Source organism: Panthera leo, chromosome A1 (genome assembly GCF_018350215.1).
Source record: "Panthera leo isolate Ple1 chromosome A1, P.leo_Ple1_pat1.1, whole genome shotgun sequence".
Taxonomy (NCBI): Eukaryota; Metazoa; Chordata; class Mammalia; order Carnivora; family Felidae; genus Panthera; species Panthera leo.
The window spans coordinates 216,484,050-216,500,187 of record NC_056679.1 but is presented as its reverse complement, the minus strand read 5'-3'; the positions used below and the strand labels follow the sequence as shown (position 1 = coordinate 216,500,187).

Below are 16,138 nucleotides of genomic sequence, written 5' to 3'. Positions count from 1 at the left end.
TGATATTCCATTATGTGTGTGTGTGTGTATACATTTACAGTAAAACCTTGGATTGCAATTAACTTGTTCTGTGAGTGTTCCACAAGATGAGCAAACATTTCTAATAAATTTTAACTTGCTAAATTAGTGACAGCTTACAATATGAGTTGTGTGCGACTCCAAATGTCACATGATCACAACTGAGCCAATTGTTCTACTCTCTGTCTCTCTCTCTCCTTCGCTGTGGGATTGGGTGATCATCTCCTATGCTTGGATGCTCAGTCTCGGGCAACCATGTTTGGCAGAAATCAGTGATTTTTCAGAATGTTGGAAGGTGCCCACAAACAGCACTAGTGTATTTTTGTCATATCAAACCACCTACGGACAGTCCTTTGCTTTTCCATACAAAAGTGAGCTTAGGAATGTTTTGCTTCATTCTAGGTCTGCTGCCTTCAGATATAGACCCTTTCCTCTGCTGCCTTATTGCCAGTTACATTAAATACAGTATATGACGAGAGTGCATTAATAATGTACTGTAGTCAACATCCATTGGTGATAGTGAACATCTTCCTACATAATAACCCTCCTCTCTTGTCTCCCTCACTCCAGCCATGAAGGTTTTCAAAGGTAAGTGCAGGTTAATTTGTTTATTTTTCTTTATATTTTGTATTTCCTTTATCATTTTATACTATATACAGTATTGTAATCATTTTTATATGAATATTTGGGGTTGTGGAATGAATCATCTGAATTTCCATTATTTCTTATGGGGAAATTCACTTTGATATACCAGTGCTTTGGATTGCAAGCATGTTTCCGGACCAACTTATGCTTGCAAACCAAGGTTTTACTGTTTATATATGTTAAGAAACAAGAGAGATGAAGATATATATGGGAAGGAGGAAAAAAAAAAAGAGAAAGAGGGAACCAAACTGTAAGAGACTCTTTATCATAGCGAACAGGTTGAGGGTTGATGGAGGAAGATGGGTGGGGAGATGGGCTAGATGGGTGATGTATTAAGGAAGGTACTTATTATGTTGAGCACTGGGTGTTATATGTAAGTGATAAATCACTAAATTCTACTCCTGAAAACAATCTTGCACTGTATGCTAAATAACTAGAATTTAACTAAAAATTGGAAGGGGGGAAAAAAGACACTGCTGGAACTTTTGCAAAAGTTCCTCTGAAACTAAGATTTTTTTTGTGTGCATATCTTGATGGCTATAATCTGGATAAGTGCATGCTGAGGAGCTGTGCCTGGAATTCTTAGTCCTCATTGCTTAGCTGTTAAGCTGTTGCTTGGCTATTTTTCTCTCCTGCTGTCCTGTATCCTTTGCCTTTAGAAAAACCTTATATAGGCTATGGTTTGTAGAGTCTTGATGTGCAATCATGACCCTGTGACAAAGACTTACTGGGCTATCTGAGGAGGGACTTATAATAACTCCAGACTCCTGCAGAATTCAGACATGATAATACAACTGGGACCCAGGAGAAAATGGAACTGAGAGAGTGATAACCACAATGACTTTTTACCTCTCTTCTCTTCTCAGTTATGCATCTTATTTATCTTACTGTTTTTTAACAGTGAGTACTAGCACCAAAGCTAGACAAAAGACTTGAAGTTCCCTTGCGTGAGGTGGATGTGGTTGAGATGTATGGCTTTTGAATTATGGAGAGAAGATAGAAAGAAAGTGTCATGGATTTAACATGGTGATGCTGTTTGAGGATGGTGTCTTCGGGACGTAATTAGATTTAGATGAGGTCATGAGGTTAGGTCCCGTGTTGGGACTAGCACCCATGTAAGTAGAGACCAAAGAGATTGCTCTGTTTGTCGTGTAAAGACACAGAAAAGAAAGAAAGAAAAAAAACAAAGGCCAACTACAAACCAGGAAGAGGGGCCATAGGTTGACACCCTAATCTCAGACTTCTGTTGCTGAGAGGACTGGTAACACTGAGCCCTGAAGCCTTGGCCCAGCCCATCCAAAAGATGTCACTGGAAGCTCTTGGTCTCCCCATGAGAAAGAAGTTAAGGGCAGACATAACACAGTGGATGGGCAGTACAAACAGGAAAGTTTATTTATTTATAATTTTTTTTTTTTTATAATTTTTAAAGCTTATTTTTATTATTTTTGAGAGAGGAAGAGACAGCAAGTGGAGGAGGGGCACAGAAAGAGGGAGGGAGAGAATCCAAACAGGCTTCGCACTGTCCCATGCAGACTCAAACTCACAGACGGTGAAGTGAGATCATGACCCAGCCAAAGTCAAGAGTTGGACGCTTAACCAACTGAGCCACCCAAGTGCCCTCAAATAGGAAAGTTTCTTAAAGTGGAGCGCAGATCTCAAGGTCTGAGAGCAGGTGAGCCTAAGGGAGAGCTGTGCCCCTGGAGTCTGGGTTTCTCTCTTTTATTGACAGTTGTTAACAAGGGGGTGGAATATTCATTACTCGAGGCAGGGATTTTTTGGAAACAAGGTTACATGTTTTTTCTTCCTTGTTTGGTCAAGGGTTTCCTGTCTTGGCACCCTTAGGGAGGAGGTTTTCGTATTGTAATAAAGTATAATGAAAGAATAATGTGAATTTTGGCCTATTGTGTCATCCACCTTGGGCCTGTCTGGTTTAATCCTGCTTCCGGTGGTTTTGTTTTGGAGAGATGCCTGACAGGTGTCTGATTCCCTCAGAGCTGGCCATGAGTTCATCTTTGCTAGCCTACAGGCATCCTTTTAGAATTAACTAACTGCCTACACTAACACTTCCAGCCTTCATAATTGTGAGCAATCGCTATCTGTGGTCTAAGCTACCTAGTATGTGGCATTTTGTTATGGCAACCTGAGCTACGACGAGAAATGGCACCACAGGAGGAGTGCTGCTGTGACAATCACCTAAAAATGTGGAAGTGTCTTTGGAACTGCGGAATGGGTAGAGGCTGGAACTGTTCTGAGGTGCATGTCAGGAAAGCTGAGATTGACATGAAGGGACTTATTTAAAGGTGATTTTGATGACGTCTCAGGAAAAAAAAAAAAAACAAAAGAGGAGAGCTGCACAGAAATCTACCACCTTCTGAGAGAATACATAAATAATCATGAACAGAATGTTCGTAGAAATAGGGACAGTAAAGGCCATTCACACAGAAATGTGGGGGATGCTATTGGAAACAGGAGGAAAGGGATTTTCTTGTTACAAAGAACCTGGCTGAACTGTGTCCTAGTTTTTGTGTAAGGTACAACTTGGAAGAGATGAACTGGATAATTTGAGGACATCTCTAAGCAAAACGATGAGAGAGAACCTTGGTTTGTCCTGAGTGCTTACAGTAAAACGTGACAGGAGAGAGAGAAAATTGAAGATGGGTTTGTTAAGCCAAAAGGAAGAGCCTATTTATACTGCAAAAAGGGAGAAGGCTTAATCGGAAGAAACGCTAAAGGGATGCCTCAGCAATCATTTGATAGAGATTATGGGTGTGATTTGTAAACCTAAGCGGCTATGCTAGGAATAGAGACAGGATTATACCAGCAAAGACACTGCCAGTTTGAACTAAAAGGGGCAGATCAAACAGGAAACGGATGAAGGAATGCCATTGGAACTTCTTGGACTCTAAAAGAAAGCACAAAGAGCTATTCTGCTGTGAATAGGCATTATTCCCCAAGAAAATGAAGGAATGAGGACAAAGGCAATGCGAAGATCATCAGGGCTGCTACTCCCATCACAGGCTGGGGGGCAAGACTAGCTCCTCTTCAGTTTTCGTTTCAAAGAATAGGGCTGACTCTCTGACTCCAGTCGCCACCCTGGTGGGCTTGCAGGGCAGAATAATAAACCAAGAAGTATTATTCTTGTGTGTTGAGATCTAATAGAATTTTCTTTGCTAGGTTTTGAACTTGCTTAAGACCCGTCACCCCTTCTTTCTTTCCTATTTCTCCCTTTCAGACTGGAATGTCTGTCCTCTGCCTGTCTCACTGTCGTATTTTGAGAGCACAAAAATGGTGAAATGCTATGGACTGAATTGTGTTCCTCCAAATTTCGTGGGTTAACGCGCTAACCCCCCACCACAGTGGTATTTGGAGGTGGGGCCTTTGAAATTTATTTAAGGTTTGGGGCGTCTGGGTGGCTCAGTCGCTTAAGTGTCCGACTTCGCTCAGGTCATGATCTCGCGGTCCGTGAGTTCGAGCCCCGTGTTGGGCTCTGTGCTGACAGCTCAGAGCCTGGAGCCTGTTTCAGATTCTGTGTCTCCCTCTCTTGATCCTCCCCCGTTCATGCTCTGTCTCTCTGTGTCTCAAAAATAAATAAACGTTAAAAAAAAAATTAAAGAGAAAGTTAATTAAGGTTATATGATGTCATAAAGGTGGGGTCTTAATGATGGGATTAGTGTCCTTATAGGAAGAGACCACATAACTTCCTCTCCCTCTCTCTCTGCCATGTAAGGATACAGCAAGAAGGGAGTCTTCTGTAAGCCAGGAAGAAGGTTCTCACCAGGACCCAACCATGCTGGCATCCTGAGTCTCTAAAACTGTGAGAAGTTTATTTCTGTTAAGCTACCATTCTATGGGATTTTGTTTTAGCAGCCTGCGCAAACGAATACAAGACATCATCATGATCCGCATGAAATTTTGTGACGTCAGGGAGGATCGATGACTGTGGTTCACTTTCCTATTTCTTCTTTGCCCCGATTTAAAACATAAGTCTAATGTTTGATGTGCTTGCTTCCTCCATGGAGGAAGAAGTTACTCTTATGCCCAAATAAGACCAAATACCATGACGTGGCATTTGGTAGTGCTAGTGTTATGGCCGTTACTTTCAGCTCACTGCATTTTTTTTTCAATCCTATTTAAAGCAGATCATAACTATGCTAACTTGATATATTAAGCTTTTGTTCCTGCCACTCTTACCCTCAATGTCTATGAGCAATGTAAACTCCTTTAAGCCTATTGTTCTTTTTTTTTTTTTTTTTTCAAAATGTTTTATTAACTTCTCTATAGTATTTATGGCCCCTCTTATTTAGTCACTACTTAGTTCTTGTATCCTGGAGACGTTGTCATATTTGGGACACTTCACCAAATACATTTGTCAAGAAAATTGCGTAAATTTGGGGGGAAAGCACAATGCCCTCTTCTAGGAGAGTGCAAATATTTAAACAGGATATGAAAAAAAAAGATGCAATGTTTGCGTTTTATGTTTTTCTCTGTGAGTCACTATGTTTAGCCAGATGGAAGGTTCTTATATTGAATTCACATTCATTGGTAGCTCGAAGCATAGTGAACTCCTGAAAAATTACATTTTTGTTCTCATACACCGCTTATAGTGTAAATTTTGTTCTATACACTGCTCACAGTGTATATTTTGCTCTTATACACTGCTTACTGATGCATTGATGCATTGTAAAAAGTATTATGTTAAGATAAGAAGGAAATATCTACGTTGTATGGGCAATTTTTATCAAAACTATCTTTCTAATCAGTCATGTCTCTATTTTTTAAAATATTTTTTAATGTTTATTTATTTTTGAGAGAGAGAGAGAGTGAGTAGGGGACGGGCGGAAAGAGAGGGAGATACAGAATCTGAAGCAGGCTTCAGACTCCGAGCTGTCAGCACAGAGCCTGATGTGGGGCTTGAACCCATTAACTGTGAGATCGTGACCTGAGCCGAAGTCAGACGCTTAGCCACTGAGCCACGCAGGCGGTCCATGTCTCTATTTGTTTTAACCAGAGAAAAAGAAATGAATAAAACCCTCAAATCAATACTGTCATAATATTTTAATTTAAAAATATTTTATTTGGTTATGATCCTTCATTACAGTAAAATAGTATATTTATTAATAATAATTGTAGTTATTTGACTATATAATTTACATTATAATAATGCATGTATCTAATATGTATGCTCTACACTTTATATGCAACCCTGTAGGGCACTCTAGACTAAGACTCAAGGAATGATCCATCTACAAAAGTTCACCTTAATTTAAAGTATTTGTAGAGATAATTAGAATACTGGATCTGTTCATTAACATTTCAAATCTCATTTAAATGTAAATTGTAATATTCTCTTTTTCTGCAACACTAGGTAGTTAGTGTCTTTCATGAGTAATAAGTAATTTGTTCCCCATTAGCTACAAGAATGGATAAAGAGATAAATCAAAATCTGATAAGAGTCACGGTTAAAATGGTAACCTATGAGGAAAAGAGTATACAAAACATTTGTTTCACTATTATTTCATTATTAAAAATACAACCAATTTACATTTCAACAGCTTTGGTGTTAATTGGTCTCTGTTGTGGTATTTGTAATAAATGTATGTAACTATGAAAATATTTTTGTAAGATTATAGAAAAAATTAGACTTAATTTTGCAATATCTTTGTTTCACAAACGCTCAGATTTTAAAAATCTAAAACGCACTTTGCCTAAAAATAGAATGTAAAAAGAGGAAAAATCATAAAATATTAACATAAGCCACATGCAAAGTATTCCTATAATGATATCACACCAATGTAGAAATAGATATTTTGGAACCACACAGATAAAAAACTTGTTAATGTCCAGTGAACTGATCTCTGTGTTCATCAGCCTTATTTCACTCTTATTTCTCCATTTTGTCAAGTAACTTGTAATTGTTATTCCAGCACTCTTTTAAAAATAATGTTTCTTGGGGCGCCTGGGTGGCTCAGTAAGTTAAACATCTGAATCTTGACCTTGGCTCAGCTCATGAGTTCAAGCTCTGTGACAGGCTGTGCACTGACAGTCCAGAGCTTGCTTGGGATTCTCTCTCTCTCTCTGCCTTTTCCCCATCCATGCTTTCTTTCTGTCTCATAATCAATTAATAAACTTTAAAAAGTATGTTTCATAATTAAAACAATGTTCCTGCCAATTTTTCATAAAATTACTTTCTGTGTGTGTGTGTGTGTGTGTGTGTGTGTATGTTAGAAGTGTGTACACTTAATATAGTGTGAAACAAATAATAAAATATCAGTATTTTATCAATACTTCCCTTGGTATAGAAATACTGCCATGTCTCCAATATCTAATTCTCAATCGGTGAGCACTGTTCTACCCACTAAGTGTTTGGAAAAGGCAACATAATAATTCCATGGTTGAAGGTATGAACTCAAGAATTAGATTGTTCAAATCTTTGGTGAGTGACATTGTTTGTTATTTATCCTCCCTGTGCTTTATTTCTCTCATCAAGGAAATGGGAATACTGATCTACCTGCCTCAGAAGTTGTTGTGGTGATTAATTTAATACATGTAAATTACCTATAACATATTAAGTGCATAGTACAAATTATCTCATGATGTTTTAATAATAATATTATGTAAATTATGCAAACTCATGCATGGTATGTAAATATTCTCTCTAGTTTCCTTTCAAGTGTAGATAATCCCTATCTGGGGTTTTAGAATTATTTATTGCTTTCATGAGAGGCCTAGATCTTAGGATGGGCTGTTATCAACTTCATATCACCTTGCTGCTAGTATCATTCCCAGCTCTGAAAAGCTCTCACTTTTCAAACACAGAGGCTCCAGAAATAGATGTTGGCCAGAGATTACAAACTTGAAGTTAAAACACAGGTTCTGTATATCTAATGCATAGCATTGTGGTTATACTCAAAGTTGCTATAAGACTAGATCTTAAATATTTTCACTACAAAACAGAAATTATAATTATGCCACTAATAGAAGTGTTAGTTAACACAATAGTGGTGATCATATTGCAATATACATAAATGTATCAAATCAGCAGGTTGTACCCTTAAATAATGTTATATGTAAATTATATTTTAATTAGAAAAAGAAGTGTAACCAGGGTGAGGAGATTTTTCCCTGTCAAATAGGAAAAAATACAAATGATAATACATGGTGTTGTTGAAGATATGGGCAAACAAGCAGTGTCTAATGCAACTCATAGGTATATATATGTTTTAAATGTTTATCTATTTATTTTGAGAGACAGAAAGAGAGAGAACATGAGCAGATGAGGGGCAGGGGGGAGGGAGAGAACCCCAAGCAGTCTCTGTCCTGCTAGTCCAGAGCCCAACACGGGACTCAGTCCCAAGGACAGGAAGGTCACGACCTGAGCTGAAATCAAGTCAGTTGCTTAACCAACTGAGTCACTGAGGTGCCCCTAGGTATAATTTGATATAATATTTCTGGAGGACTATTTAGTATTGCATATACAAGTCTAAACTATGTATTTTTTGAGCAATATTGCTTTCAGACCTTTATCATTAGATTTCACTTCTGAAATTTGCTTCATAATTTTATTTTTAATAGGGGAAATTTGGAAACAATCTACATATATTGCTAAAAATTCTGACAGTAGGCCTTTGTTAAATACAGTATGGTTTATCCCTTCTGAAATGTCTGGAAGCTCTTAAAATTAATGAGTGAGTGTTTATGATGTGAGAAAAAAATTCAATAATGTATCAAGTGGATAAATAGCCATAGAGCTATATGTTGCATATAATCTCATTTATTTACCTAGTTGTTAATAGATGTTGATTAAAAGTCGACAAGAACTACAAAACAGTACCAATAGGAGTTCCTCTGGGTGATAGATGGAGAGGTGTCTGTGGGTGGTGAATCAGCTTCTATGCGGTCTCTGATGACGTCTTCAGGTCATGCCCATCAGATGGTACCAGACTCCCCTTATCCCCTTTTAAAGTACCTTCCTTATTCCAGAAGATGAAGAATCCAACGAAAGGGCACTATATTTTCTAGACTCCCTTGCAGCTCAGTAATTTCAGTCATCTTGCAATTTAAAAAAATACTGCTGTGGACTGAATGTGCCTCCTCCAAATTTCTATGTTGAAGCCCTAATCCCTAGTATTATGGTAGTTTGGGAAAGAAGCCTTTGGGAGACAGGTTTGTATGAGATCATGAGGATGGGGCCCTCATAATGAGATCTTATAAGTGTCCGTATAAGAAGAGACAACAGAGTGCTTGCTGCAAAGATCTCTCTCAACCATGGGAGCCAGAAGACGAACTTCTGCAGGACAGAAAAGAAAATCTCACCAAGAACTCACTTAGCACCTTGATATTGGACTTTCCAGCCTCCAGAACTCCAAGAAAGCTGTTGGTTGTTTAAAGCAAAACAAGCAAACAGACAGACAGAAGTTCCTCCTGTTCAGTGATGTTGGTAGCTAGCGACAACATCAGCCCAGGGCTAAAACAGAGAGCTAGCAAAACTTGTTATGGGAAAATAATCATGTGTTCTCCTTACCCAAAGCTCTACCTTTAGGATGGTGATAAATAGGCTGAATCTATAGATAATGCCATTGGTATTTTAGACATATATGGCTTCCCCTTCTAAAGATGAAGTATTATCTGGAAAAGCCATTAGCTTGAAATATATGACTATCATTTTATTGTTTGTCCTGTTGCTATGTGTTATGTGCTTACTTTTGAAGGATTTCAATTATGCCAATGCTTTTATGGTATGACTCTATTTCTTCTTATAAAGTGCTTTGACAAAAAGAGTCTAACTTCTATAATCATGAATAAGCATAAATATAAACTTTATAATCTTAGTATTGAGAGAGTATCTTTCAAAGTTAAATTTTTCATATTTTCCACCTAATCTATAAAAATAATGGGCTAACAATAGACAAAGAATATACATTGATCTTTTGACATAACTTGTTATTTCTATTAGTTCTTAGTCCTACCTGCTAGAGATGTTTCCATTTGAAAACATCTGTAGATAATGGACTTTATTTATTTATTTATTTATTTATTTATATATTTCATAGTCATGGTTCCATTCAATTTTGTTTCTTTGTTCTTGTTCCCTTTTCCATTTTTAGAAGAATATCAGGGAGACTTGATATTATGACATTGATCTATCTTGAAATATTGCTTGGCAAAATAAGTTAACACAAAGATGGAGCATTCGGACTGTACTTGGTGTTTGGGATTTATTATTCTGAATACTTTGATAATACAAAGTTGCTCAAGAAGAGTGAACCTTAATAAGTGCTCTCAGAGGAGCTACAGAATAAGCATGACAAAAAAGAGGGGTAGAGGGGCGCCCAGATGGCTCAGTTGGTTGAGATTCCAACTCCTGATTTCAGCTCAAGTCATGATCTTGCAGTTTGTGAGTTCAAGCATGTTGGCCAAAGTGAATCCAGTGCAGAGCCTGATAGGGATTCTCTCTCTCTCCTTTTCTCTCTACTCCTCTCTCTCTCTCTCTCTCAAAATAAATAAACTTTAATTTTTTTTAAAAAAAGATAGGTAGAGAATTGAAGATATAGCTTGTATAATATGAAACTCTTCCTATCTTCTTCAGCTCATCCTGAGAATCAAATGTCCACCATGTCGTCGAGAAGCCTGGAAGTTGCACTCAGAATACTGTGAAAATCTTTGTTATTTGCTGTGTAAGCATTTTAGTTAAGTGTTCTCTTGGATACTTTTGTGAATTCTGAACATAAAACCAACTAATACTGAGTTCCTGACTATGTAGCATGCAGATTAATAACAATAGTGATATTCATGCAAAGACATCCCCCTCCCCATAAATACAGGGATAAAAGGTTTATTGGATTTAAAATATGATAAGGAGAGAAGTACTTTCAATATTTTTATGTTTGAATGGTTGCCAACTGATCCAAGTTTGAGCTAATGAAAATTCAGTGGCATGTGACAGGCAATATCAATGGAATTTAGATTATTCATATAATCCTTTTGTAAATGGCAAAATTAGTAGAAAAAGAAAACCAAAGTGACAGGAAAGTTATAAATGCTCTTAATCCTGGCAGCCACAGAAAGCATTGGCAAAAGTGAATCCAATAACCAGGGAAGAGGGAGACCCTAATCACATTACTTTAAGATTAGTATTGGAAATAAGAGCCGGCTCATATTGCCATCAAAGCTTCTGTGAGACTTAAAAATATCATAATTATAGTGCTATCCATGAGACATTTAATAACAAAATTTACAGCTGTCCAGAGACAGTGTAAGAATAAAGAATTATCTACTGAAACTACAGTGTAAAATAATTAGCATATATACGTAAAAATAAAGGATGCCTGAAGAGTCTTTACTATTTTGAATTCTCAGGATAAATGAGTAGGAGTCTAATAACTTCATAAGAGATATATCATTATCAAGGGTTTACTTGATGAGTACTAACTGATCAATAATCAGATGTGATAGTCAACGTTTATTAAAAGTGAGTTATATATTCTTACCTAACAAATTGCCACAGACTTAGTGTTTGAAACACAGCGTGTTTGTTAAGTCATACTTTCTGTAAGTCAGGAATTTGGAAAATGTCTTAACGAGGTTCTCTACCTTCGCATTTCTCACAAGCTCGAATCCAGATATTAGCTATGGATAGAGACTTATTTGAATGCTCACCTAGGGAAGGATTTGCTTCTAAGCTTTTGAGGCTGTTGGCAAAATTCAGTCAGTAACAACCGTGGAACAGAATTCCTGGGTTCTTTGCTGAGAACCTGAAGTTTTAAGTTTTTTATTTATTGTTTGGTAGAGAGAATGCACCTGAGTGCAAGCATGCAAAGGAGGGGCAGAAAGAGAGGAAGAGAGAGAATCCCAGGCAGGCTCCACACTGTCAGCCGCTTGATGAGCGGCTCGATCTCACAAACCATGAGATCATGATCTGAGCTGAGATCAAGAGTTGGACACTTACCTGACTGTCCATCCAGGTGCCCCAGAGGACCTGAATTTTTATTTTGTGCTGGTCTTCACGAGTTATGTAGCTAGCCTTAAATGGGTGGCTTACCAAGAATAATTGTTGACACAACATATAGAAGTTGGTTGACACATTCTGCAGCCAGCTAAATTCAGAGGCCAGTCATCAGTATGAAATTTTAGGAAATTGCTGTATGATTTCCCCAAGCATTGGAAGACAAAACACTGTGTTTGAAGGATGATCCCACAAATAAGAAGGAAGCATAACATTCAGTGGATTTATTTGCATCTTGATGGGTCCACCCTTTTCATTTGGTGTTGAACAGGTTACACTCATATCAAGTGACCAGTAAAGAAACAAAATCCAAATGGAGTCTTTTGTCACACTTAAAAAAGGCTGTTGTCCAGACTGGGCAACTGACCAACATAGTCTCAGTGTCTTATGACAAACACAAATTGATACATGTTGAGTAGCAGGAGAGGCATGCTTTTTATGACTTCACCCAATTGCAGTGAAATATAACCTGTGATAGTATATGTGGGAAGGAAATCAGGAGAGTAGGTATTTTCTCATGAGTAGATGTCTCAGCTGCCTGCACCACACAGACAAATTCTTCACACTTGATGAGTGATTTTCTTCACACTCTTTCTTAGGCTTATAGATTTCATTCAGTTTATTGAACTGCATAATGTCAACTAGCTCAGCCGAAGATGATCACTTTTTTCAATATTGTATTAATTTGTCAATAATCAGGTCTCCATTTTGTTTAAAACAGGTAACACATATTTTGCCATTTATCATGTATTTAGTAATGTGCCCCCTATTGATATTCTGTGTTTGCTAACGTGTTTCTCAGAATAACAATGTAATTGGTGAAATCTTTCTTCTAACTCACATTTTTGGAAATAATCTCTTATGCTTGTGTAAATTAAAAATATTTTAGGTCTTTAGTTCCTAAAGCGGAATAAAAACTATGGAAAATAAGTGCATTCTAAAGACATATAAATTTTGGAAAATGTCACATAAATTATTAGCAGTGGAAAGAAAAAAAATCCTTAACTGTGATTCAAGACATTGTACTTTTTTTTTTTTTAGTTTTATTGGGAGTATAATTGTCAAATAAAAACTGTCTCTATTTAAGGTATACAACCTGATATTTTGATATATAGATGCATTAAATTTTTTTAAGTTTATTTATTTATTTTGAGAGAGAGAGAGAGCATGAGTGGGGAGTGGCAGAGACAGGGGGAGAGAGAGAGAATAGCAGAGCTCGATGAGGGTTTCTAACTCACAAACTGGGAGATCATGACCTGAGCCAAAGTCAAGAGTTGGACACTTAACCAATTAAGCCACCAAGCCACCCTAGTATATGGATACATTTTGAAATGATCAGCTCAATCAAGCTAATTAATATATCCAATCACCTCAAATAGTTATCATTTTCTTTTTTTATGTGGTCAGAAACACTTAAGATCTACCTTCTTAGAACATTTCAAGTATATGATACAATATTGTTAACTCATATCACCATATCCTTTGACCAACATCACTTTTCCCCCCCATCCTCCGAAAACCACCCTTCCACTTTCTGCTTCATGAGTTTGGCTATTTTAGATTCCACATGTATGGGGGATCATGGAGTATTTGCCTTCATGCATCTGGCTTATTTCATTTAATATAATGTCCTTCGGGTTCATCACAAATATTGTTGTAAATGTCAGAATTTCCTTTTTTTTATAAGGCTGAATACTCACTGTACATATTCACCACATTTTCTTTACCCATTCATCTGTTGACAGACGTTTAAGTTATTTTCATATATGGCTGTTGTGAATAACCCTGCCATAAGCACAGGGATGAAGATAATTCTTCAAGATCCCGATACCATGTTTTTGAATATATATCCAGAAGAGGGATTGCTGGATCATTTAGTAGTTTTGTTTGGAATTCTTTTCACTAATCATCAAGGAAACGCAAATCACAACCACCATGAAATGTAACCTCACCTCTGTTGTAACGGCTATCATCGAAAAGACAAAAAATCATTGTTAATGAGGGTATGGAGAAAAGGGAACACTTACACATTTCTGGTGGGAATGTAGAATTGGTGGAGACATTTTGGAAACAGGATGTTGAACTCTAATGATGTTCTGTCATTAGTTAGCCTTGTGCCCTTTCACATGTCACTTAAGCTATCTGTCAGTTTTCACATTTAGAGAATAAACGTAACAGCCTGGGTTGTCTCTATTGTCTTTTACAAATACCCTATGCCTATGTGAACAGTGTAGATATAAAATTGGACGTGTTGGTTGAAATAATATCGGGTATTTTTCACTTCTGACTCTTAACTACATTTTAAAAGAATGGAAAAAAGTCCCCCTTAGGCTTCAAGCACACACCTACATAAACATTAAGACTGCTAACAGTGTTTTACAAAAGAAAAAAAAGAAATTGTATTTACCATTTTAAATGGATAATTTAAACTCAAATAAATGTTTATGCGTGAAAAGAAGCTTGCCGGTTTGTGTTTCTTTTAACAATGCACTATTGTTCTTTACAGACTCAGATGTGTAGCAGTGGGAGGATAGCATTATCTGTTCCACCATCTGCCAGGGAGTGGACTGTAGGTATAACACTGGTTATTAGTGGAAACAACAGTACGCAATCATACCTGTGAGTGTGTAAGGCGTAATAACCATTAAAGTATACTGAATCTTTGACTTTTATTCTCAAAACTTATCACATAAAATGCCGGTTTTGCCTTTGGATACAAATTTCCACACCTACATTCGCTGCAATATTATTATTTTTGGGGGGAGGGGGAATGCTCAAAAAATGAAGAGAATGTTCCAACAAACCAAGGGTCTTTACATATCAATATAATAAATAACTTAGGCTACACTTTTAAGATTGCTGTTGCACACTTGGCAAGGTTATGTTACCAAATATAAAATTTAGCCTTTTAAGGGATAACCATTTTGTAGTTACTATTCAATATCCATGAAAGCATAAGGAATGCATGCTATATGGCCAAGGGGAAAAGAGATTTATACATTTGCCCATGAAATGATCTGTAAATTGAGCGTAGAAGGATCTCTGAACTGACACTTTTCATATAAGGGAATGTATTTTTTTTCTCCATTTTATTGAATAAACTCACTGGTGAAAGATATTAATTCTCTGGTGAAAGACTGTTTTCATAAAACAAGTCTTTCTAGATCAGTGGTTTTTGTTGAGCTCTACAAACGGGCACACTGCTTCTTGGATTCTATATCCCTATCTGTTCCAAATGTTAATAGAGTCTAGCCACATCACTGAACTTTGCTCTCACTACTTGCCAGAAGTTTTATTCTAAACTTTCCAAAAAATCTTGTGAACCATCACATTTATTTATTTTGCAATCACTCTTATTATAATAGTGTTTGCATTAAAAAAGGAACCATCTTTCCTTTAGAAACATTCCAGAAATAGTGACTGATTTCACTACACCTTTGTGTTTCCATCTTGGTGTTTATTTAGGGTTCAGATTTTGTACTTTCTAAACTAAAACTTCCATAATATGATGCTGTTTCTTTTTCTATTCATGTTTTGTTGACAGTTATAGTTAAACATCTGCTTCTTGCTTGGCAAAGTGCCATTAGTTACTAAATTTCTCCTAAAATGACACTTTTTACTTTTCCTGATTCTCTTGTACATTAATAGTCTTTTGGTAGACAATTCTGCCTATCAATATATACTAATAGTTTTAGATGTCAAGTGAAAGTAATTTATGACAATGTAAAGAAAATCCCAACTGTTTTTTCAAGGTTGAGATGTTAGTTGACTTTATGTGGGCATACCCATACGAAACTAATTATATTTATAAAATCTCTATTAATATCCTATTTTATTCCTAATATCTGAATCAGTCACACGAACCAATAAACTATGCTAACTTTAAAAGAGTTGAACATATGGCCTAATGATGATTGTGTGAACAGGGTAGTTTCCTACAACTACTAACAGTGGGGAACTTGAACCACCGGGGATTTGAAGCAGCAGGATAAAGGAGGGGAAGAGGTGTTACCAGAACACAGAGAAAGGACTGTTTAAAGAGAGCTACCTTATATAAGCACTGACTTTTGATAAGAGGATGACATCATAATGGAATAAACCCTCATAGATGGAGCTTAGACAAAAAATATCCCAACCTCACTCACCTTCGTCCCTGCTGGCACCCATCTTTGGTCGTTGGTCACCAGAGCACAGAGAGCAAGAAAGACTTTTGACTTAATCAAGGTCTGTCCGTCTTCACCACAAAAGTGGGGTTGAATGAATGGAAAATATCCTGTACATTACATCCCTTCTGCTTCACTACATCCACTATTGTCATCTCTCAGTTGAAAAACTGTGTATCAGAGAACACAAAAAAGCCTATCAGCTATCAGATGTGACAATTAAGTCACATGTCCACCTGCAACTTAAAATATTAGGTACCACCAGGCTTTTCATTTAAAACAGCAAAGAGATTAACATTACGGATAGCTT

At 36.9% G+C, this 16,138-nt stretch overlaps 1 long non-coding RNA gene across 1 annotated transcript in view; it reads left to right on the top strand.

Moving 5' to 3' along the window:
- Nucleotides 1-10,291, top strand: part of LOC122202017 — a 40,336-nt gene extending 30,045 nt beyond the window's left edge. Inside the window, exons 3-5 of the long non-coding RNA XR_006194430.1 lie at nucleotides 589-606; nucleotides 4,391-4,477; nucleotides 10,250-10,291. This is a non-coding gene — a long non-coding RNA (uncharacterized LOC122202017). The remainder of the gene's footprint in view (nucleotides 1-588; nucleotides 607-4,390; nucleotides 4,478-10,249) is intronic.
- Nucleotides 10,292-16,138: the final 5,847 nt, after the last annotated feature.